This window comes from Hordeum vulgare, chromosome 3H (genome assembly GCF_904849725.1).
Source record: "Hordeum vulgare subsp. vulgare chromosome 3H, MorexV3_pseudomolecules_assembly, whole genome shotgun sequence".
NCBI classification, from domain to species: domain Eukaryota; kingdom Viridiplantae; phylum Streptophyta; class Magnoliopsida; order Poales; family Poaceae; genus Hordeum; species Hordeum vulgare.
The window spans coordinates 451,046,186-451,070,547 of record NC_058520.1 but is presented as its reverse complement, the minus strand read 5'-3'; positions in this window follow the sequence as shown (position 1 = coordinate 451,070,547).

Genomic DNA, 24,362 nt, shown 5'->3' with positions numbered 1-24,362 from the left:
CTGTACTTGGAAAACGCCAATATGCGAATCTATCCATATTAAGTCCTCATCCCCAAACATGGATAGAGTCGCATCTTGGGCGCTACATTGGAGGCCCCTCGAACCCTAGACCCACTCCTCCCTTTCCCTCGCGCAGCCGCTCGCTCCTTGCACACATGGTCGACGTGGCCATCGCGATGGCCAAGCTTGCCCCCACGACATTCATGTCCCCCGATGCCTAGGACCACGCTCGCTCACTTCGCCGCTATTGTCTTCCTCCCCTATACCCACGCTCGTAAGCTAGGGCCCATACCTCACCCTCAACATCACCTTATTCCACCTCGAGCCGCCGGAGCACCACCACGTCGAACCGCTACTCCGAGACCTCCCCAAGCACACTAAGCGCACCTGCAGGCTCGCTGTAAGCCCCCATAGCCTTTCCCCTCTGCCCCTACGATTTCACACGTGTAGCCGCCGGTCCCATGCACGACCGAGCCATCGCCGCTGTTATCATCGCCACCATGGCCACTAGCCGTGGGCTTGCTGCCGAGCTCACGCTCGTGTTCCTGGAGCTCCCAGGAACCCAGCACCATTGCCCGTTTTTGTTCTCGTGCCCCCCATTACCGGATCCGTCTGCGCCCGAACTTCGACACCACTTGTGGTCGTAGATGTCGACGTTGAAGCCCTCCCTGGCGTCTCCCAATGCCACCAATGGATGCGGCTCGTTCCTAGCGCCCCGTATAGCCCGAGCGAGCGCGGATCCATGCCCTATAGGCGATTTTAAGCAAACTCCGACGAGGCCCGAAGCCTTCCACCGCGGAATTAAGTCACTCGCGATGCCCTGGTCATCAGAGCTGACCTAGATGACTTGGGGCCACCCCCTAGTGTCGCTGCGAGTGGCCCCGCGAGCCGAGTTGACTAGTTGATTTGGTCAACTGCGTTGACTGGGCAGACCGAGTCACTCACTAGTGGGCCCCAATCGTTAGTTTAGTTAGTTAGTTAATTTAAGTAATTTAAATATTTAGTTTAAGTTAATTAGCCACTGACATGTGAGCCCCCGTCATTTTTAATTTAGTTAATTTAGCTAGTTTAATTCCTGTTAGTCCCTCTATCTATGACAGGTGGGACCCATTGGTCAGTTCGACCAGTCAAAGAGGTTGTTGACTGCTGATGTCATCGTGATGTCATGTTGATGTAATAATTGTATTTTTCAAAATAAAATAAATCTTTTAATTTCATAATATTAATAAAACTTTGAAAATTCATATAAAATAAATTATAACTTGAATGAAAATATTTTATATATGAAAGTTGCTTAGAAAAATCCCACGAATGAGAATACACTGTCCGTTCATTTTCACATGCCTCTAACATGATGAACATGGACATTTGGCCTTAGGATCACGAGTCCGGTAGAAGCCTGAGATTGGGAAAATATCGTAAGATATTTCCCCGCTCCGTCTATGACGTGGAGTACTGTGTTAGGTCATCCATATGACTGCACATTGCCATGTCATGCATCGTGTTGCATGGGCTTGCTTTTACTTATTGTTTCTTCCCCCTCTTCTCTCCGGTAGATATCGAGACTAATGGTGCTGCCGGGTATGACTACGCCACCGCCATTCAGCCTTTTGCAGTAGAGAAACAAGGCAAGCAAAACCCATGATCATTCCGATATCACCCATCCTTCTCCCTCATGCTTACATTAGATTTTTGCTACTATTATAGTTACCTCCTATTCTAATGCATAGCCTGTTTTTTGTTAAACTGTTGTTGTACCTAGTGTTATACTAATTGCTTAGTATAGATTGATTAGTGATGCCAAGTGACCCCGCTATGTCCCTGTTGCCCATGCTTCATCATCGAAGACTCGATGATTCAAAGACTCGATCATCTTGATCGATGACCAGACTCGTCACATCACCTCACACCCCTTACTTGTACGACTCTACAGAGCTACTATCGAGTACCAAGGGTGATACTACATAATGTACTCCTCATGTTAACTCTCTTGTGTAGTTAACCGGAGGTGGATTACGGAGGGTGATTCCTCCTTCACCACTTCCGATAACGACTCTGTCGTGCAACACCTCAGGTGTGAACCATCGAGGGTAATTCCTCCTTGGTCACCTTGATGGTTACATCGATTTGACTCAATCGAGGGTGATACCTCAGATTCCTTTGATGTTATAGACACACGGTTACTTTAACTTCATTACTTAAACATGATGACATGTGTGGAGCGGGTGGATTCCCGTGTGATAGTGATGAGGCATGGTCACGCATTCTTGGCCCTTGCCACATGTCCTCGAGACGAGGCGACGAGACCACATATCGTGGATCATTGATCGTCACCGTAGTTAAGGAGCGAGTGGATTCCCACGTGATTGTGACGAGGCATGGCCGGGCATTCTTGGCCCTTGCCATAAGTCCTCGAGACGGGGTGACGGGACCACACATCGTGGATTATTGATCGTCGCCGTAGTTAAAAAAGCATTAATGGGTTTGGATATGTGATCTAAAAAGACCTTTGGCTTGTTTCGCACTAACTAGCACACGGGAATAAGTATGGGCACACTGCGTCGTACATTCGCCCGAAAGCTCTTTAGATGCCATAGTGAGCGGCACGCTCTGGGGGGGGGGCGTAAGAACCGTCTTTGTATAAAGAGGCATCAAGACTCACACTGTCCGTCCTTCCAACAAGCATGATTGTGAAGGGAGATTGTCCCATAACCCCTTTGCGATTAGGATGTAGACCGGCGTGTGGCCTTTGTATTGATACTATGTAGGACTACGGCGTAATGATTAACCGAGTGATATTTCTTCAATGTATTTATAGTTTATGAAATATTCATGCCAATATTCTATAGTTTCATATACTTTTGGCAATATTTCATATTATTTTTTGGGACTGACTTACTTATACAGTGCCAATGCAATTTCCTATTTTTTGTTTGTTTTTGTTTCGCAGAAAATCCATATCAAACGGACTCCAAACACGATAAAAATTTATGGAGATTTTTTGGAATATATGTGAATTTTGGGAGTAGGAATCAACGCAAGACGATATCAGTGGGCCTCACAAGCCAACAAGGTGAGACCGGGGGGATCCTTGATGGTCTTGTGGCTAGCCCTTAAGTCGACTGTGGCCCTTATTTCGCTGCTAGAAAGATATTTTCCCGATAAAAATCCCCTCAAAATTTCAGCCCGATCTGAGTACGGATTGCTACTTCTTAAGCTTCCGTTGGTTTTCCCTTGAAGAGGAAACGGTGATGCAGCAAAGTAGATAAGTATTTCCCTCAGTTTGTTGAGAACTAAGGTATCAATCCAGTAGGAGGTACAAGCAATGCCCCAATGGTAGCACCTGCACAAACAATCAAACACTTGCACCCAACGAAACAAAGAGGTTGTCAATCCCTTCGGGTTATTTGCAAGGATGAGATCTAATGGAGATAGAACTGAAAGTAAATAAATAACAACAATATATTTTTGGTATTTTTGGTTTATAGATGGAAAATAGATCTGAAAATATAATATGGAAAATAGACTCGGGGCCATATGTTTGACTAGAGGCTTCTCTCATGAAGGAAAATAGTACAGTGGGTAAACAAATTACTGTCGAGCAATTGATAGAAAAGCGAATAATCATGAAGATATCTAAGGCAATGGTTATGCATATAGGCATCACGTCCGTGTCAAGTATACCAAAATGATTCTGCATCTACTACTATTACTCCACACATCGAATGACTCCTGCCTACATCTAGAGTATTAAATTCATGAAGAACAGAGTAATGCATTTAGTAAGATGACATGATGTAGAGGGATAAACTCAAGCAATATGATGACACGCCATCTTTTTTATCCTTGATGGCAACAATGCAATACGTGCCTCGCTACCCCTACTTTGTCACTAGGTGAGGACACCGCAGGATTGAACCCAAAACTAAGCACTTCTCCCATTGCAAGAATTACTAATTTAGTTGGCTGAACCAAACAAATAAATCGAAGAGACTTGAAAAGATATGAAATCATGCATATAAAAAATTCAGAGAAGATTCAAATAATATTCATAGATAATCTGAACATAAACCCACAATTCATAGGATCTCGACAAACACACCGCAAAACAGTATTACATCGATAGATCTCCATGAAGATCTTTTAGAACATGGTATTGAAGATTAAAGAGAGATAATAAGCCATGTAGCTACTAGGTATGGACCCTTAGGTCTGTGGTAAACTACTCACACATCATCGGAGGAGCAATGGAATTGATGTAGATGCCCTCCGTGATCAAATCCCCCTTTGACAGATTACCGGAAAAGGCTCCCAGATTGGATCTCACGGAAACAGAGTATTCCAGCGGCGGAAAAGTATTTTTTGGTGTTCGTGTGAGAATGGGGGAATATTTGGGAATTTATAGGATGAAGATTTGGGTTAGGAGACCTGTAGGGGGCCCACAAGCCAGTGGGGTGTGACCCCCCTAGGGCATGCCCTACAGGCTTGTGGCCTCCCGGCACGTGTCCTTCCCCCTTCTCCAATCTTTCTAGGTTTCTTCCGGTCCAAGAAAAATCATTCCTGTGATTTTATTCCATTTGGACTCCGTTTAATATTCCGTATCTGCAATATCCAAAAACAAGGAAAAATAGATATTGTCTCTAGGTTCTAGATTAATAGGTTAGTCCCAAAAGTAATATGAAATAGCATATTAATAAAGATAAAACATCCAAAACACATAATATAATAGCATGGAACAATAAAAAATTATAGATACGTTGGAGACGTATCAAACATCCCCAAGCTTAATTCCTACTCGTCCGCGAGTAGGTAAATGATAAAAACATAATTTTTGATGTGGAATGCTACCTAACATATTTATGTAATATTCTTTATTGTGGTACGAATATTCCGATCCATAGGATTCAAAACAAAAGTCTAATATTGACATAAAAAGAGTAATACTTCAAGCATACTAACAAGACAATTGTGTCTTTTTAGAATAACATGGCCTTAGAAAGTTATCCCTACAAAATCATATAGTCTGGCTATGCTCCATCTTCAACACGCAAAGTATCTAAATCATGCACAACCCCGATGAAATTCAAGCAATTGTTTCACACCTTTTATGTTCTCAAACCTTTTCAACTCTCATGCAATACATGAGCGTGAGCCATGGATATAGCACTATAGGTGGAATAGAATATGGTGGAGGTTGCAAAGAAAAAGGAGAAGATGGTCTCACATCAACTAGGCATATCAACAGGCTATGAAGATGCCCATCAATACATATCAATGTGAGTGAGTAGGGATTCCCATGCAACGGATGCACTAGAGCTATAAGTGTATGAAAGCTCAAAAAGAAACTAAGTGGGTGTGCATCAAACTCGCTTGCTCACGAAGACCTAGGGAAATTTGAGGAAGCCCATCATTGGAATATACAAGCCAAATTCTATAACGAAAAATTCCCACTAGTATATGAAAGTAACAAAATAGGAGACTCTCTATTATGAAGATCATGGTGCTACTTTGAAGCACAAGTGTGGAAAAAGATAGTAGCATTGTCCCTTCTCTCTTTCTCTCATTTTTTATGTGGGCTTCTTTGGCCTCTTTTATTTTTTAATGGGCTTCGGTGGCGTCTTTTATTTTTTAAAGTTCGGATACTCATCCCAACTTGTGAGGGAGTCATAGCTTCCGTCATCCTTCTCTCACATGGGACAATGCTCTAATAATGCAAATCATCACACTTTTATTTACTTACAACTCAATTCCTAGAACAAATATGACTCCATATGCCTGCCTCCGGGGGTGTACTGGGATGTGCAATGATCTTGCGTAGCAATGACATGCTAGCTATCTTACGATCATGCAAAGCAATATGACAATGATGGTGCGTGTCATAAAAACGGAATGGTGGAAGTTGCATGGCAATATATCTCGGAATGGCTATGGAAATGCCAGAATAGGTAGGTATGGTGGTTTTAATGAAAATATATGGTGTCTGTTTTGAGGAAGGTGGTTTAATGCACCGATGAAAGTTGCGTGGTACTAGAGAGGCTAGCAATGATGGAAGGCTGAGAGTGTGTATAATCCATGGACTGGACATTAGTCATAAAGAACTCACATACTTATTGCAAAAGTCTATTAGTAATTGAAGAAAAGTATTAGATGCATGCTGCTAAGGGAAGGGTTGGTAGGAGTTAACCATCGCGCGATCCCGACTATCACAAAAAGATTGACAATCATTAGACAAATCATGTTTCGACTTCATCACATAACGGTTCACCATACGTGCATGTTATGGGAATCACAAACTTTAACACAAGTTTTTCTTCCAATTCATAATTACTTACTAGCATGACTCTCGTATTACCATCTTCTTATCTCAAAACTATATGCAAGGAATCAAACTTCTCATCGTATTCAATGCACTTAATATGAAAGTTTTTATTATATCCCTCTTGGATGCTCATTATATAAGGACTAAATTCATAACCTAAACTAATTACCATGATGTTTTAAGACTCTCAAAATAATATAAGTGAGGTATGAGAGTTCAATAATTTCTACAAAATAAAACACCGTCGTGCTCTAAAAAGATATTAGTGAAGCATTAGAGCAACATTGCCTAGCTCAAAAGATATAAGTGAAGCACATAGAGTATTCTAATAAATTCATGATTCAGCGTGTGTCTCTCAAAAGATGTGTGCAGAAAGGGTGATTGTGGCAAACTAAAAAGCAAAGACTCTTATTATACAAGACGTTCCAAGAAAAATACATATCATGTGGTGAATAAAAATATAGCCTCGAGTAAATTTACGAATGGGTTGAAGACGAAAGAGGGGATGCCTTACGGGGCATCCCCAAGCTTAGACTCTTTGGTATCCTCGGATATGTCTTGGGGTGCCTTGGTAATCCCCAAGCTTAGTCTCTTACCACTCCTTATTCCATAGTCCAGCAAATCTTTACCCAAAACTTGAAAACTTCAGAACACAAAACTCAACAGAAAACTCATGAGATCCGTTAGTATAAGAAAAATAAATCACCACTTTATGTACTGTTGTGAACTCATTCTTTATTTATATTTGTGTAATATTTGTTGTAATCCAACTATTCCATGGTTCATACCCCCAATAGAACCCATAGATACATCGAAATAAGCAAACAACACAAGGAAAACAGAATCTATCAAAAACAAAACAATTTGTAGCAATCTGTATACTTAGAATACTTCTAGAACTCCAAAAATTCTGAAAAAATTGAAAGATCTGGACAATTTGTTTATAAACATTTTTTAAAACATTCATGTCAAAAGAATGTTCCAGTAAATTTACAAAATTCTTGGACTGAGGGCGAAAGTTTCTATTTTTTTTAGCAAAATCAAATCACAAATACCGTAGACCATCCCAAAGGTCTTAGTTGGCTCAGACACTAATTGAAACAAGAAAACACAATTATTACAGAGGTAGTAATATGTGCAACACTAAATAACAGAAGCAAAAACAAAAACATAAAAATAAATTTGGGTTGTCTCCCAACAAGCGCTATTGTTTAACGCCCCTAGCTAGGCATAACACAATAAATCTAGGTATTGTCATCTTTGCTATGCAATCCATAAGTGGCTCTCATAATAGATTCATAAGGTAATTTTATTTTATTTCGAGGAAATTTCTACATGCCTTTCCGTAAAGAAATTGGAATCTAATATTTCCTTCCTTCATATCAATAATTGCACCAATCGTTCTAAGGAAGGGTCTACCAAGAATAATAGGACATGTAGGATTGCAATCTATATCAAGAACAATGAAATCTACGAGCACATAATTCCTATTAGCAACAATAAGAACATCATTAATCCTTCCCATAGGTTTCTTAATGGTAGAATCTGGTAGATGCAAATTTAAAGAGCAATCATCAAATTCATGGAAACCTAGCACATAACATAAAGTTTTTGGAATCGTGGACACGCTAGCACCCAAATCACACAAAGCATGACACTCATAACCTTTAATTTTAATTTGAAAAGTAGGTTCCCACTCATCATAAATCTTTCTAATTATAGAAACTTCCAACTCAAGTTTTTCTTCAAAAGATTTCATCATAGCATCCACAATATGCTTAGTAAAAGCTTTATTTTGACTGTAGGCATGCAGAGAATTCAACATGGATTGCAACAAGGAAACACAAAAAATTAACAACTATGATAATTAAAGTCCTTGAAATCCAAAAGACTGGGTTCATTGCTATTTAAAGTTTTGACCTCTTCAATCCCACGTTTATCTATCTTAGCATTAAGATCTATAAACTCCGAATAATTGGATGCCTTTTATCTAAAGTTGACCATCTCCAGTCCCATCCTTTTCAACATTTATATTAGAAAACAAAAATTCAATAGGAGTCACACCAATCACTTTAAAATATTCATCATTATATAAAGATTCTGGCTTCGCGACCATTTTATTGACTAAGGTGGCTTGTTTATCCGAAATTTGGCCTACTAAATTTTTAAGGTGAGCAAACTGAGATTTCAAACCGCAAAATTCCTTAGTCATATCATCAAGTTATTTATTCATGTATTCCAGCATAAACCTTTGTTCTTTAAGCTCGTTCCTAAAGAAACTATTATGGTCAAATTGGAGCGTCATGAATCCCTTAGCATTATTATCAATATCTTCTAACTTCATAAGATACAGATAAAAACTTTTGGGTTGAGCCATGGAAATGAATAAACGAAAAACAGACGAAAAAGACAAGTGGAAGAAGGGCGAATAAAAAGGCAAATATTTTTGGTATTTTCTCAAAATCTTTTTAGAAGTGGAGGAGATTAAAATGAGAGGAAAATAATGTAAATGCAAGATATGAGTTTGTGATGGGTACTTGGTAGGCTGGATCTTGCTATGTATCCTCCCCGGCAATGACGCAGGAAATCCTTCTTGCTACTTCCTGAGCTTGCATTGGTTTTCCCTTGAATAGGAAACGGTGATGCAGCAAAGTAGATAAGTATTTTCCTCACTTTGTTGAGAACCAAGGTATCAATCCAGATCTTGCTATGTATCAACCAAGGTATCAAAACAAGCAATGCCCCAATGGTAGCACCTACACAAACAATCAAACACTTGCACCCAACGCAACAACGGTGTTGTCAATCCCTTCACGGTTATTTGGAAGGATGAGATATCATAGAGATAGAAATAAAAGTAAATAAATAAAATCAATATATTATTGGTATTTTTGGTTCGTAGATGTAAAATAGACTGAAAATATGATATATAAAATAGACCCGGGAGCCATATGTTTCACTAGAGGCTTCTCTCATGAAGGAAAATAATATGGTGGGTGAACAAATTACTCTCGACTAATTGATAGAAAAGCGAATAATCATGAAGATATCTAAGGCAATGATTATGCATATAGGCATCACGTCCATGTCAAGTAGACCGAAACGATTCTGCATCTACTACTATTACTCCACACATCGACCGACTCCTGCCTGCATCTAGAGTATTAAGTTCATGAAGAACAGAGTAACGCATTAAGTAAGATGACATGATGTAGCGGGATAAACTCAAGAAATATGATGAAAACCCCATATTTTTATCCTTGATGGCAACAATGCAATACGTGCCTCGCTACCGCTACTTTGTCACTGGGTGAGGACACCGCAAGATTGAACCCAAAACTAAGCACTTCTCCCATTGCAAGAATTATTAATCTAGTTGGCCAAACCAAACAAATAACTCGAAGATACTTGCAAAGATATGAAATCATGCATATAAGAATTCAGAGAAGATTCAAATAATATTCATAGATAATCTGAACATAAACCCACGATTCATCGGATCTTGACAAACACACCGCAAAAGAGTATTACATCGGATAGATCTGCATGAAGATCAAGGAGAACATGTTATTAAAGATCAAAGAGATACAGAAGAAGCCATCTAGCTACTATCTATGGACCTGTAGGTTTGTGGTAAACTACTCACGCATCATCGGAGGAGCAATGGAGTTGATGTAGATGCCCTCCATGATCGAATCCGCCTCCGCCAGTTTACTGGAAAAGGCTCCCAGATTGGATCTCACGGAAAGAGAGGCTTCTAGCGGTGGAAAATTATTTTTTGGTGTTCGTCTGATAATGGGGGAATATTTGGGAATTTATAGAACGAAGATTTGGGTTAGGAGACCTACAGGGGGCCCACAAGCCAGTGGGGCGCGAGCCCCCCTAGGGCGCGCCTTGCAGGCTTGTGGCCTACCGGCAGGGGTCCTGCCTCCTTCTCTAAGCTTGGTAGGTTTCTTCTGGTAAAAAAATTCATTCTCAGGATTTTATTCCGTTTGGACTCCGTTTAATATTTCGTATCTCCAATATCCAAAAACAAGGAAAAACAGAAACATGCTCTAGGCTCTAGATTAATAGGTTATTCTCGGAAATAATATAAATTAGTATATTAATGCATATAAAATATCCAAAACAGATAATATAATAGAATGGAATAATCAAAAATTATACATACGTTGGAGACGTTTCACGGATCTTCGAATATTTATGAATCGATGAAGGGCTAGAGAACAACAATGAAAACAAGAGAGAAACAGAGAGAAATCCAATCTCAGAGGGGTTCTCGCCCCTCCAGGAGCCATGGTGGCCAAGGACCAGAGGGGGAACCTCTCCCTAGATGGGTATAGGCCATGAAGGAGGAAGTCTAAGGGGGAAGGATCTCTCCCCTCTCTTTCGGTGGCGCCGGAGTGTCGTTGGAGGAACCATTGCGGCGGTGAGTGTCTTCATCAACATCACTATCTCCATCACCTTCCCTCATCTGTCTATGTTGATCCACTCTCCCGCACCCCGCTGTAATCCCCTACTTTAACTGGTGTTTCATGCCAGATATTATTAATCAACGATGTGTTAATATCCTATGATTTTTCAGTAGATTTATGTTGTCCTTTGGGTTGATTGATGATCTTGATTAGTTTGAGTGTATGTTTTATTTTCATGCTGTCCTAAGGTGCCTTCTGTGAGGCGCACACGTAAAGGATTCATGCTGGAGGGTGTTGAAATATGTTCATGATTCGCTTATAGTGGGTGGCTAGAGTGGCCGAAGCATATACCCGAGTAAGGGGGTTGTTTACATATGAGAGTAAAGGGGGCTTGATGTTTAATGTTAGGGTTTGGTTTACCTTAATGATTTATACTAGTTGCGGATGCTTGCTAGAGATCCAATCATAAGTTCATATGATCCAATTATGGAAAGTATGTTAGCTCATGCCTCTCCTTCATATAAATTTGTAAGAATGATTATCGATCTTGTTACCAATTCCTAGGATGATTTCGCACACCATACCATTATTATTACACACTCAATATTTGTACTATATTCTAACTCTATTTAGTACAACAACTATTTTTCTATTTTAGTTCTCCAATATCATGCAAAGCAATCCTCTTTACACCCACAACGTAGTTTTATTTCTCGTTACGAGATAGAAGCAAACGTTTGGTGTATATAGAGTCATATCGGTAGCAGATAGGACTTGAGAAAATATTGGTATTGTTGAAATATGCCCTAGAGGCAATGATAAAATAGTTATTATAATATTTCCTGTTTCAAGATAATCGTTTATTATCCATGCTATAATTGTATTGAACGAAAACATAGATACATGTGTGGATACATAGACAAAACAATGACCCTAGCAAGCTTCAAGTTGGCTAGCCAGTTGATCAAGGATAGTCAAGGTTTTCTAACTATATGCAAGTGTTGTCACTTAATAACTGGACCACATCATTAGGAGAATCATGTGATGGACTAGACCCAAACTATGAGCGTAGCATGTGATCGTGTCATTTCGTTGCTATTGTTTTCTGCGTGTCAAGTATTTATTCCTATGACCATGAGATCACATAAATCACTGGCACCAGAGGAATACCTTGTGTGTATCAAACGTCGCAACGTAACTGGGTGACTATAAAGATGCTCTACAGGTATCTCCGAAGGTGTCCGTCGAGCTAGTATCGATCAAGACTGAGATTTGTCACTCCATGTGACGAAGAGGTATCTCGGGGCCCACTCGGTAATACAACATCACACACAATCCTTGCAAGCAATGTGACTAAGTGTAAGTCACGGGATCTTGTATTACAGAACGAGTAAAGAGACTTGCCGGTAACGAGATTCAAATAGGTATGAGGATACCGACGATCGAATCTCGGGCAAGTAACATACCGAAGGACAAAGGGAATGGCATACGGGATTATATGAATCCTTGGCACTGAGGTTCAAACGATAAGATCTTCGGAGAATATGTAGGATCCAATATGGGCATCCAGGTCCCGCTATTGTATATTGACCGAGGAGTGCCTCGGGTCATGTCTACATAGTTCTCGAACCCGCAGGGTGTGCACACTTAAGGTTCGACGTTGTTTTATGCGTATTTGAGTTATATGGTTGGTTACCGAATGTTGTTCGTAGTCCCGGATGAGATCACGGACGTCACGAGGGTTTCCGGAATGGTCCGGAAACGAAGATTGATATATAGGATGACCTCATTTGATTACAGAAAGGTTTTCGGAGTTACCGGGAATGTACCGGGAATGACGAATGGGTTCCGGGAGTTCACCGGGGGGGCAACCCACCCCGAGGAAGCCCATAGGCATCGGGGGTGGCGCACCAGCCCTTAGTGGGCTGGTGTGACAGCCCAAAAGAGCCCTATGCGCCATAGGAAGAAAAATCAAAGAGAAAAGAAAAAAAAGAGGAGGTGGGAAAAGGGGGAAGGACTCCTCCTTCCAAACCTACTTGGACTCGGTTTGGAACAGGAGAACTCCCCCCCCCTTGGCTCGGCCGAAGTCCTTAGGGGTCCTTGGACCCTAAGGCAAGGCTCCCCCTCTTCCCCCTATATATACGGAGGTTTTAGGGCTGATTTGAAACAACTTTGCCATGGCAGCCCGACCACATATCTCCACGGTTTTACCTCTAGATCGCGTTTCCGCGGAGCTCGGGCGGAGCCCTGCTGAGACGAGATCATCACCAACCTCCGGAGCGCCGTCACGCTGCTGAGAACTCTTCTACCTCTCCGTCTCTCTTGCCGGATCAAGAAGGCCGAGATCATCGTCGAGCTGTACGTGTGCTGAACGCGGAGTTGCCGTCCGTTCGGCACTAGATCGTGGGACTGATCGCGGGACGGTTCGCGGGGCGGATCTAGGGACGTGAGGATGTGCCACTACATCAACCGCGTTCACTAACGCTTCTTCTATACGGTCTACAAGGGTACGTAGATCACACATCCCCTCTCGTAGATGGACATCACCATGATAGGTCTTCGTGCGCGTAGGAAATTTTTTGTTTCCCATGCGACGTTCCCCAACAGGCTAGCCCCTCCCCTCCTCTTATATATACTGGTGTTTTTAGGGTTTTTGAGACACAACTTTGCCATGTGCAACTCAAACCTATACCACGTATTTTTACCTCTAGATCGGATTTCTGCGGAGCTCGGGCGGAGCCCTGCAGGAGTAGATCATCACCACCACCGGAGCTCCGTCACGCTGCCGGATAACACATCTACTTCTCCGTCTCTCTTGCCAGATCAACAAGGCCGAGATCGTCATCGAGTTGTACGTGTCCTGAACGCGGAGGTGTCATTCGTTCGGCGCTAGATCAGATTGGATCGTGGGATGACTCTTCTATGAATGACGAAGTTGTACCACTACATCAACCGCGTTTCTTAATGCTTCCCTCTTAGCGATCTACAACGGTACGTAGATCTAATCTCCTCTCGTAGATGGACATCACCATGATAGGTCTTTGTGTGCGTAGGAAATTTTTTGTTTCCCATGCAACGTTCCCCAACAGTGGCATCATGAGCTAGGTTCATGCGTTGATGTTATCTCGAGTATAACACAAAAGGTTTTGTGGACGCTGATGTTCTATTTGCTGCCCTCCTTAGTCTTTTCTCGATTCAGTGGTATTGTTGGATTGAAGCGGCCCGGACCGACATTACTTGTACGCTTACGAGAGACTGGTTTCATTGACTGACATGCAACTCGTTGCATAAAGATGACTGGCGGGTGTCGGTTTCTTCAACTTTAGTTGAATTGGTTTTGACTGAGGCGGTCCTTGGGGAGAGGTTAAATAGCAATTTGCACATCTCCGTTGTGGTTTTTGCGTAAGTAAGATGCGATCATACTAGATACCCATAGCAGCCACGTAAAACATGCAACAACAAATTAGTTGACGTCTAACTTGTTTTTGCAGGGTATGCTTGTGATATGATATGGCCAATGACGTGATGTGATATATGGGATGTATGATATGATCATGTTGTAATAGTTAATATCGACTTGCACGTCGACGCTATGGCAACCGGCAGGAGCCATAGGGTTGTCTTTAAATTAATGTTTGTGTATGCAGATGTGTTTCCTATATTGCTAGGTCGTAGCTTTAGTAGTAATAGCATAGATAGCACAACAATCTCGATGGCGGCATGATGATGGAGATCATGGTGTGGCGCCGGTGATAAGAAGATCATGCCGGTGCTTTGGTGATGGAGATCAAGAAGCACAAGACGATAGCCATATCATGTCACTTATGAATTGCATGTGATGTTAATCCTTTTATGCACCTTATTTTCCTTAGAACGATGGTAGAATTATAAGGTGATCTCTGACTAAAATTTCAAGATGAAATAGTGTTCTCCCCAACTGTGCACCATTGTGACAGTTCGTCGTTTCAAGACACCACGTGATGATCAGGTGTGATAGACTCAACATTCACATACAACGGGTGCAAAACAGTTGCACACGCGGAACACTCGGGTTAAACTTGACGAGCCTAGCATGTGCAGACATGGCCTCGGAACACATGAGACCGAAAGATCGAGCATGAATCTGATAGTTGATATGATTAGTATAGAGATGCTTACCACTGAAACTATTATCAACTCACGTGATGATCAGACTGGAGTTAGTGAATTTGGATCATGTACCACTCAAATGACTAGAGAGATGTACTTTTTGAGTGGGAGTTTATCACTAATTTGATTAGTTAAACTCTAATTATCTTAAACATAGTCTAAGTCTACTTTGCAATATTTGTGTTGTAGATCAATGGGTCACGCAGTAGCAACCCTGAATTTTAATACGTTCCTAGAGAAAGCTAAGTTGAAAGATGATGGAAGAAAATTTGTAGGTTGTGCTCGTAATCTAAAGCTGCTCCTGCAAGCTAGGAAGAAGGATTATGTCCTTAATGTGTCGCTAGGAGATGAACCACCCGCTACTTCTAGCCAAGATGTTTTGAACGCCTGGTTCACACGTAAGGAGGACTATTCGGTAGTTCAATGTGCAGTCTTGTATGGCTTAGAGTCGGGACTTCAACGTCTCTTTGGGCGTCATGGAGCATATGAGATGTTCCAGGAGTTGAAGTTTATCTTTCAAAAGAACGCCCGGATCGAGAGGTATGAGACCTCCGATAAGTTCTATGCTTGCAAGATGGAGGAGAATTCGTCTATCAGTGAACATGTGCTCAAAATGTCTGGGTACTCAAACCGTCTAGCTGAGCTGGGGATTGAACTCCCGCAAGATGCTATCACTGGCAGAATTCTTCAATCACTGCCACCTAGCTATAAGAGCTTTGTGTTGAACTGTAACATGCAAGGGATGAAAAAGTCACCTAACGAGTTATTCGCGATGCTGAAAGTCGCAGAGTCAGAACTCCGGAAAGAGCATCAAGTGCTGATGGTCAATAAGACCACTGGTTTCAAGAGAAACGGCAAAGGCAAGAAGAGTAACACCAAGAAGAGTGGCAAGCCTGTTGCTAATCCGACGAAGAAACCCAAGGCTAGGTCTAAGCCTAAAACAGAGTGTTATTATTGCAAGGGATTGGGTCACTCGAAGCGCAACTGCCCCAAGTATTTGGCTGATAAGAAGGTGGCCAAGGAAAAATCAGGTATATTTGATATACATGTTATTTATGTGTACTTAACCAACTCTCGTAGTAGTGCATGGGTATTCGATACCGGTTCTGTTGCTCATATTTTCAACTCGAAGCAGGAACAGCGGAATAAACGAAGGCTGGCGAAGGATGAAGTGACGATGCGCATGGGAAATGGTTCCAAGGTTGATGCAATCTCCGTCGGCACAGTCTCACTTCAGTTACCATCAGGATTAGTTATTGATACATCCATTTTGCATCATGCTTTTATGTTGATATTTATCGCTTTATGGGTTGTTATTACACTTCACGGTACAATACTTATGCCTTTTCTCTCTTATTTTATAAGGTTTACATGAAGAGGGAGAATGCCGGCAGTTGGAATTCTGGTCAGGAAAAGGAGCAAGTTTGAGATACCTATTCTGCGCAACTCCAAAAGCCGTGAAAATTAACGAGGAATTATTTTGGAATTTATAAAAATATTGGGCGAAGAAGTACCGGAGGGGAGCCACCAGGAGGCCACAAGCCTGCCATGCGTGGCCTACCCCTTGGCCGCGGCTAGGTGGCTTGTGGGCCCCCTGTTGCCCCTCCGGCTCCCATCTTTTGCTATAAGGAGGGTTTCGTCCCAGAAAAAAATCAAGAGGAGTCTTTCGGGAGGAATCGCCATCGCACGAGGCGGAAATTGAGCAGAACCAATCTAGAGCTCCGGTCGGGCCGTCGAGCTGGGGAAACTTCCCTCCTCGAGGGGGAAATCGTCGCCATCGTCATCACCCACACTCCCCTCATCGGAGGGGACTCATCACCATCAACATCTTCATTAGCACCATCTCATCTCCAAACCCTAGTTTATCTCTTGTTACCAATCTCCGTCTGACGACTCCGATTGGTACTTGTAAGGTTGCTAGTAGTGTTAATTACTCTTTGTAGTTTTATGCTAGTTGGATTACTCCGTGGAAGATCATATGTTCAGATCCTTAATGTTATTCAATACCTCTCTGGTCATGAACATAATTATGCTTTGTGAGTAGTCACTTTTGTTCCTGAGGACGTGGGATAAGTCTTGCTATAAGTAGTCATGTGAATTTGGTATTCGTTCAATATTTTGATGCGATGTATGTTGTCTTTCTTCTAGTGGTGTTATGTGAACGTCGACTACATGAAACTTCACCATTATTTGGGCCTAGAGGAAGGCATTGGGAAGTAATTAGTAGATTATGGGTTGCTAGAGTGATAGAAGCTTAAACCCTAGTTTATGCGTTTCTTCGTAAGGGGCTGATTTGGATCCACTAGTTTAATGCTATGGTTAGACTTTGTCTTAATTATTCTTTCGTAGTTGCGGATGCTTGCGAGAGGGGTTAATCATAAGTGGGATGTTTGTCCAAGTAAGGGCAGCACCCAAGCACCGGTCCACCCACATATCAAAATATCAAAGTAGTGAACGTGAATCATATGAACATGATGAAAACTAGCTTGACAGAAATTCCCATGTGTCCTCGGGAGTGCTTCACCTCACATAAGAGTTTGTCAAGGCTTGTCCCTTGCTACAAAAGGGATTGGGCCATCTTGCTGCACCTTTGTTACTATTGTTACTTGCTACTCGCTATGAATTATCTTACCACACAACTATCTGTTACCGTTAATTTCAGTGCCTGCAAAGAATACCTTGCTAGAAACCACTTGTGAGTTCCTTCTGCTCCTTGTTGGGTTCGACACTCTTACTTATCGAAAGGACTACGATAGATCCCCTACAGTTGTGGGTAATCAAGACTCTTTTCTGGCGCCGTTGCCGGGGAGTGAAGCGCCTTTGGTAAGTGGAATTTGGTAAGGAAACATTTATATAGTGTGCTGAAATTTATTGTCACTTGTCACTATGGAAACTAATCCTTTGAGGAGCTTGTTCGGGGTATCTTCACCTCGAATGGACGCACAAGGATTTTCTCCTCAACCTACTGCACCTACTGAAAAATATTTATTATGAACTTCCTTCAGGTATGCTAGAGAAACTGTTGGCTAATCCTTTTACAGGTGATGGAACATCACATCTCGACTTGCATCTAATCTATGTAGATGAAGTTTGTGGTTTACTTAAGCTTGCAGGTTTGCCCGAGGATGAGGTCAATAAGAAGGTATTCCCCTTATCTTTGAGGGATAAAGCATTGTGATGGTATATGCTATGTGATGATACTGGATCATGGAACTACAACAGATTGAAATTGGAATTTCATCAAAAAGTTTCATCCTATGCATTTGGTACATCGTGATCGGAATTATATCTATAATTTTTGGCCTCGTGATAGAGAAAGTATCGCTCAAGCTTGGGGGAGGATTAATTCAATGTTATATTCATGCCCCAACAATGAGCTCTAGAGAGAAATTATTATTCAGAACTTCTATGCTCGGCTTTCTCATGATAATCGCACCATGCTTGACACTTCTTGTACCGGTTCTTTTATGAAGAGAGATATTGACTTCAAATGGAATTTATTGGAAAGAATTAAACGCACTTCTGAAGATTGGGAGTTTGATGAAGGTAAGGAGTTAGGTATGAATCTCAAGTTCGATTGCGTTAAATCCTTCGTTGAAATAAATACTTTTTGTGATTTTAGCGCTAAACATGGACTTGACTCTAAAGATAGTAGCTTCATTATCTGAATCATTTGCTGCTCATATTAATCTCCCTAAAGAGAAGTGGTATAAATATCATCCTCCCGTAGAAGTCAATGTAGTTAAACCCAATCCAGTTGAAGAGAAAGTCATTGCTTATAATGATCCTATTGTTCCTAGTGCTTACATTGAGAAACCACCTTTCCCTGTTAGAATAAAGGATCATGCTAAAGCTTCAACTATGATACGTAGGGGCTACATTAGAACACCTACACCCCCTGAGCCAATTAAGGTTCAACCTAGCATTTCTATTATCAAAGATCTCCTGTCCGACAATGTTGATGGGCATGATATTCACTTCTGTGAAGATGCTGCTAGAATTGCTAAACCTCATGCTAGAGACAAACATAGGCCTGTTGTTGGCACACCTGTTGTTTCTGTTAAGATAGGAGATCATTGTTATCATGGTTTATGTGACATGGGTGCTAGTGTTAGTGCAATACCTCAATCTTTATATGATGAAATTAGAGACGAGATTGCACCTAACCTATTGATGTTACTATTCAACTTGTCAATAGAGATACTGTCTGCCCTTTGGGAATTGTTAGAGATGTTGAAGTCTTGTGTGGTAAAACTAAGTATCCTGCTGATTTTCTCGTTCTTGCTACCACACAAGATAGCTTTTGTCCCATCATATTTGGCATATGCTTTCTCAATACTGTCAATGCTCACATTGACTGTGAAAAACAAACTGTCACTGTTGGCTTTGAAGGTGTGTCACGTGAATTCAATTTCTCCAAGTTTGGTAGACAACCTCATGAAAAGGAATTGTCTAGTAACGATGAAATTATTGCCCTAGCTTGTATTGCTGTGCCTCCTACTGGTCCTTTAGAGCAATACTTGTTTGAGCATGAAAATGATATGCATATGGATGAAAGGAATGAGATACATAGAATTATCTTTGAACAACATCCTATCCTTAAGAATAATTTGCCTGTTGAACTACTTGGAGATCCACCCCCACCAAAGGGTGATCCGGTGTTTGAGCTTAAATAGTTACCTGATACTCTTAAGTATGCTTATCTTGATGAAAAAGAGATATCTCCTATTATTATTAGTGCTAGCCTTTCGGAGCTTGAAGAAAAGAAATTATTGAAAACTCTGAGGAAGCACCCTGCTGCTATTGGATATACTCTTGATGATCTTAAGGGCATTAGTCCCACTCTATGCCAGCATAAAATTAAAAACGATCCTGATTCCAAACCGGTTGCCGATCATCAACGGAGATTAAATCCTAAGATGAAAGAGGTAGTAAGAAAAGAAATACTAAAGCTCGTGGAAGCAGGTATTATCTATCCTGTTGCTCATAGCGATTGGGTAAGTCCGGTGCATTACGTCCCTAAGAAGGGTGGTATTACCATTGTCCCTAATGATAAAGATGAATTGAGCCCATAGAGGATTGTTACTGGCTATAGGATGGTAATTGATTTTAGGAAATTGAATAAAGCCACTAGGAAAGATCATTACCCTTTGCCTTTTATTCACCAGATGCTAGAAAGATTGTCTAAACACACACACTTCTGCTTTCTAGATGGTTATTCTAGTTTCTCCCAAATACTAGTTGCACAATCTGGTCAGGAGAAAACCACTTTTACCTGCCCTTTCGGTAACTTTGCTTACTGACGTATGCCTTTTGGCTTATGTAATGCACCTTCTACCTTTCAAAGATGTATGATGGCCATATTCTCTGACTTTTGTGAAAATATTGTTGAGGTTTTCATGGATGACTTCTCCGTTTACGGGTCTTCTTTTGATGACTGTCTCAGCAACCTTGATTGAGTTTTGCAGAGATGTAAAGATACCAATATTGTCTTGAATTGGGAGAAGTGCCACTTTATGGTTAATGAAGGCATCATCTTAGGACATAAAATTTCTGAAAGTGGTATTGAAGTCGATAAGGCTAAAGTTGACGCGATCAAGAAAATGCCATGCCCCACAGACATCAAAGGTATAAGAAGTTTCCTTGGTCATGCTGGTTTCTATAGAAGGTTCATTAAAGACTTCTCTAAGATTTCTAGGCTCTTACCAATCTATTGGAAAAGGATATTCCTTTTGTTTTTGACGATGATTGTGAGGAAGCATTTGAAATACTTAAGAAGGCCTTGATAACTGCACCTATTGTTCAACCACCTGATTGGAACCTACCTTTTGAAATTATGTGTGATGCTAGTGATTATGCTGTTGGTGCTGTTATAGGACAAAGAGTTGATAAGAAATTGAATGTTATTCATTATGCTAGTAAAACTCTAGACAGTGCCCAAAGAAACTATGCTACTACTGAAAAGGACTTTTTAGCAGTCCTGTTTGCATGTGAAAAGTTTAGATCTTATATTGTTGATTCCAAGGTTACTATTCACACTGATCATGCTGCTATTAAGTACCTCATGGGAAAGAAAGATGCTAAACCTAGACTTATCAGATGGGTTCTCTTTCTACAAGAATTTGATTTGCATGTTATTGATAGGAAGGGTGCTGAGAACCCCCGTAGCAGATAACTTGTCTAGGTTGGAGAATGTTCTTGATGACCCAAAACCTATTGATGATAGCTTTCCTGATGAACAATTGAATGTCATCAATGCTTCACGTAGTACACCTCGGTATGCTGATTATGCAAATTATATTGTTGCCAAATATATACCACCTAGTTTCACATACCAACAAAAGAAGAAATTCTTCTTTGATTTGAGACATTACTTTTGGGATGATCCTCACCTTTATAAGGAAGGAGTAGATGGTGTTATTAGACGTTGTGTACCTGAGCATGAACAGGGACATATCCTACAGAAGTGTCACTCCGAGGCTTACGGAGGACACCATGCGGGAGATAGAACTGCACACAAGGTATTGCAATCCGGATTTTATTGGCCTACTCTCTTCAAGGATGCCCGTAAGTTTGTCTTGTCTTGTGATGAATGTCAAAGAATAGGTAATATCAGTAAATGTCAGGAAATGCCTATGAGTTATTCACTTGTCATTGAACCATTTGATGTTTGGGGTTTTGATTATATGGGATCTTTTCCAAAGTCTAACGGGTATACGCATATTCTGGTTGCTGTTGATTACGTTACCAAGTGGGTAGAAGCTATCCCAACTAGTAGTGTTGATCATAACACCTCTATTAGGAAGCTCAAAGAAGTTATTTTCCCTAGATTTGGAGTCCCTAGATATTTAATGACTGATGGTGGTTCACATTTTATTCATGGTGCTTTCCGTGAAACGCTTGCTAAGTACGATGCCAACCATAGAATTGCATCTCCTTATCATCCTCAGTCGAGTGGTCAAGTAGAGCTACGTAATAGAGAAATTAAACTAATTCTGCAAAAGACTGTTAATAGGTCTCGAAAGAATTGGTATAAGAAGCTTGATGATGCACTGCTGGCATATAGAACTGCTTATAAGAATCCCATGGGCATGTCTCCGTACAAAATGGTTTATGGTAAAGCATGTCATTTACCTCTTGAGCTAGAGCATAAGGCTTATTGGGCAATCAAAGAGCTCAACTTTGATTTCAAACTTGCTGGTGAGAAGAGGTTATTTGATATTAGCTCACTTGATGAATGGAGAACTCAGGTATATGAAAATGCCAAGTTGTTTAAAGAAAAGGTTAAGAGGTGGCATGATAAAAGGATACAAAAACGTGAGTTCAATGTAGGTGATTATGTCTTGCTATACAATTCTCGTTTAATATTTTTTGCAGGCAAGCTTCTCTATAAATGGGAAGCTCCTTATATTGTTGAGGAAGTATATCGTTCGAGTGCCATAAAGATCAACAACACGGAAGGGAATTTTCCGAGAGTTATAAATGGGCAAAGAATCAAGCGTTATATCTCAGGTACTCCCATAAATGTTGAAAGCAATATTTTTAATACCATAACTCTGGAGGAGTACGTAAGGGATATTTATCAGCCTGTTTCAGACTCCAAAAACGAAGAGGTATGTGATTCGGTAAGTAAACCGACTCCTAAACTTTTCTAGTAGGAATTTTTCTCCGTTTTGGAATTTTTAGAAAAATAGAAAAATTAAAGTAGTCCGGAGAGCGCACGAGGAGGCGACTAGCCTGCCAGGTGCGACCTACCTCCTCGCCGTGCCTGGGGGCTTGTGAGCACCTCGTGTGCCTCCCAGACTCCGTTTTCTTGCGGAGTACTCCTTCTGGTCGGGAAAAAATCATTATATATTCTCCCGAAAGGTCTAACCCTCGTATCACGCAAATATCCTCTGTTTTCATTTCGAGCTATTGTGCACACAGATCTAGATCGCTATGGCGTCCCCAAAAGTTCCGAAGGACAAGTTCTTCGAGATGGTAATCAATCCCTACCTCGCGGGAGTGCTGCAACATCCTCAATATATCGAAATGCGTGAGGGGGTGCTGCACATCCATGATGTTGAGGGGCCCAAGAAGACCGGAAGCATGGAAGCGAGGCTCAAAGCAATGGAGCAGCAAGTCTTCAAGTGCCAAGGGATGGTGGAACGCGGACTCAACGCCAACCACATGATGATCACGGAGTTCACCAACAAGCACAAGATCGATGCCAATGACATCGGGAAGCACCTCTCTAGGCTCTATGACGGAATTGATCACCTCTAAGCCCAGATCTATGACCCGCAGAACCAAAAGTGTGAGTATGAGTATAGATTTAAATCAATACTGTTGGCTGCAGATTTGAGGATTCCGGAGACTCGATCATCTTTCCATGATGGAGCACCTATGCCTTGGAAGACGGAGGATCAACCCAGATTCAACAACTCCACCACCATCACCTTTGAAGGAAGACAACTAAGCATGGGTATGGGCACTCCTCTTGGCTTGTCCCAAGCTTGGGGGAGTTGCTCCGGTATCGTAGCACCATCACATCTTTTGCCTTTACCTTTTTCTTAGTTTGATCCTTTCTGGTTTTATCTTTCTCTAGTAGAATAATGTTCTTAGTATGATCTAGGCTTGAGTTTTGCTTTGTGTCACCCCCAATGTATTCGAGTTCATGAGTAATATAATAAAGAGTGTTTTTGTTCAGGGCCTTGCTTCATGCCATGATCTAAAGAAAAGAATAATAAAAGAACAAAAGCATGAAATATCATGTAATGATCTTATGGGAAGTGATGGCTTCACATATAAAAAGAATTTTTATTGAAACTTGTTGTGGGTGGACAAACGTAGACCTTGGTCATTGTTGCAATTAATAGGAAGTAATAAAGAAGGAGAGGTTCACATATAAATATATCATCTTTGACACCGTCGATGATTGTGAACACTCACTAAACTATTACATGCTTAGAAGTAGATGTTGGACAAGGAAGACAACATAATGAATTATGTTTGCTTGGTTCCGAACAATGTTTTATGACTAGAGATCCCTTAGCATGTGACGCTTGCTTCCACCTCTTCTCAGCCAAACCTTCCGCACTAAGTAGAGATACTACTTGTGCATCCATAAAACTTCAACCCAGTTTTGCCATGAGAGTCCACCATACCTACCTACGGCTTGAAGAAGATCCTTCAAGAAATTGTCATCGGTGCAAGCAATAAAAATTGCTCCCTAATTATGTATGATATATTAGTGTGTGGAAAACAAGCTTTGTACGAACCTATTATGAGGAAGACATAAAAGCGTCAGACTGCATAATAAAGTTCTTTATCACAGGAGGCAATATAAAGTGATCACACTAAGGGGTCACACATCCTAACCTCAAAAGCGCATGACAATCGCTGCTTAGCTCTGCGAAGGGCATATCTTGTACCTTTACTTTTTATCCTTGAAAGATTCATGGTGATCTATGCTACTTCTCAAACAACAGCGCCATAAA